Below are 2,441 nucleotides of genomic sequence, written 5' to 3'. Positions count from 1 at the left end.
GTGCTGGAAGCGGCGGTGGCTGCTGCGGCGGCAACTAAGCCCACCCGGCTCGTTCCCTCTTGGATACGGATTTGGATATGGATAACACCCCAAAAGCTCCTCCTCCTCCTGTGCTTAGAGGCTGTAGAACTCCTCTTCTTCTCCTGCCTTCCTTCATCTCATTCTTGTGATGCACCCTGAAGCCGCCGCCCAGCGAGTTCCTCCAGCGAACACTGGCGCTGCTTTTCGTCCTCCTCTTGGTGTGTGGGATGTTTCGCTCTTCTCATCACTGTTTCGTTTCAATCTTTCTGGAAAAAAAAAAACACAATAAAATCTGTAGCTTGTGACCCTGCAACCTCCTGGTGTTGAGCTGTTTGTTCGCTGGTGGATCCAGGGGGTTTTGCCGTGCCTTTCATCTTTTCCCAGTGTTGGGATTCTCCTGTCTCCAAGGTGCTCACTCAAATAAAATCAGGGTGTTCCTGATGGTAAATTAATTCAAACTGGAGTTTCTGGCACCTCTGGGAGTGACATTTGCCCTCTCTGTATAAAATAGCAGAGAAAAAGGAAGAGAATAGGAGAAAAAATGGTTGTGTGGAGACCTCACAAACCTTTCAAGGTATCAAGTGGCTCCAGGGAAGCTGGAGAGAGACTTTTAATCAGGAACTGCAGTGACAGGACAAGGGGGAGTGGGGTCGGACTGACAGAGGGGAAATTGAGGTTGGATATCAGGAAGAAATCATTCCCTGTGAGGGTGGTGAGGAGCTGGCACTGGTTTTCCAGGGAATTTCTGGTTGTTCCATCTCTGGAAGTGCCCAAGACCAGGTTGGACAGGGCTTGGAGCCACCTGGGATAGTGGAAGTTGTCCCTGCCCACGTCAGGGGGTGGAATAAATGGATTTTTAAGGTCCCTTCCGACCCAAACCACTCTCTGGTTCTATGAAACTAATTCATAAACTCATAAAAACCTGGGATGTTTTCAGGAAGAGTCAGACACAGACACATCCCAGACAGCCCAAATCTGCCTCAGGACCCACAGCCAGCCCCTGCAGACAGTCTGACACTCAGGACATGGAGGTTCTGCCTCTGCCAAACTGAGTTTGTAAAATAAATGCTGAGGAACTTCTGCTGCCTTCAATGGTCAGTGGGGGTTCTACCAAAACCTGAAAGTTCTGCACTGCCACCATTTTGATGCATTTTATGCCCTTTTCTGACTCTGTTTCCACCCTGCTTCAGTCCCTTGTTTGCACGGTGATCCACACCCCACTCCTCAAAAATTACTTGGGTGCCTTGGTTCCACCAAGAGCCAGGCACGACCATGCAGGGTGGGAAATGGAAAACCTCCCTCAGGAGGCAAAAATGCAGTGCATCCCTTTGCTTCTGCCCCACTAATTCCTGGTAAATTAATAAATGGATCTGCCCAGGTGCGTTTGTCTCTTCCCACCAGGAAGGAAATGCCGCGCGTGTTCTCCTGCCCTTCGCGCAGAAGTCGCAATTACCGCGTTGCTTCTCCCTCGTTTCACTCCAGGAATTGGTCTCATGCCGGGCAAGCCTGGGAAGGAGCTGCTGGCATTTCCTGCAGGGATGAAACAGCTCTAAAATCTCACCTGCAGGGATGAAACAGCTCTAAAATCTCATTCTGCTCCCCCTTGCACCGCACAGAGAGCAAAGCAAGGTCCTTGTCACCATCATCGGGGCTGGTCCCAGCTCACCTGGGCCGACCCCTCTCCTGAGCAGCCCCGGGATCCATGAGGATGTCAGGCAGCAGCAGGGAACTGGCCAGGCAGGATCCTCCATCCTCTCATTAGGCAGCTCTCAGGATAATGTGGCGAGGTCCTCGACTGAGAGCTGCAATTTCGGACTGTGAAAAAATCCCTCCCAAAATTCCTGCCCGGTGCTCCTGCCAGGCTTCGGCTGCCCAAGGCTCTGCCCTGCCTTGACGTCCCTCCCTTCCTCTGTCCCTCGCAGAAAATGGTTTCACCTCCACAAAGTCTCTTCCTGAGCCCCTGTGAAGAGCAGTTTCTGTGCTGGGCCCTTCTCCTCCACCTCAATCTTCTCACTTTTGGTTCATTCTGGCTCCCTCCGTTTCCAACACCCTCAGAGGGTTCTGCACCAAGTCCAAGCCCCTCCATCCCTGCTCAGGGCCAGGATTCCAGGATTCCAGGATTCCCGGACTTCAGCTGGATGCCAGGGGAGGCTGCAGGAGGGAAATGTTGATCTGGGGTGCTCCACACCCAGTCTTGGAGCCACCATCCCTTGTGTTGCCTCTTGCACAGGCAGAGCTGCCCTTTGACCTTTTAATTGAAATATTAATAAAAATAATAATAAAAATAAAAATTAATAAATAAAGAGGGAACTTCCCAAACCCGGAAGTGTCCAAGGACAGGCTGGATGGAGCTCTGAGCAGCCTGGACATGTCCCTGCCCGTGTCCCCTGCAGAGGGGTGGAATTGTATGATCTTTAAGA

Source organism: Geospiza fortis, unplaced genomic scaffold (genome assembly GCF_000277835.1).
Source record: "Geospiza fortis unplaced genomic scaffold, GeoFor_1.0 scaffold375, whole genome shotgun sequence".
NCBI classification, from domain to species: domain Eukaryota; kingdom Metazoa; phylum Chordata; class Aves; order Passeriformes; family Thraupidae; genus Geospiza; species Geospiza fortis.
Note: the sequence above shows the minus strand (reverse complement) of the source record.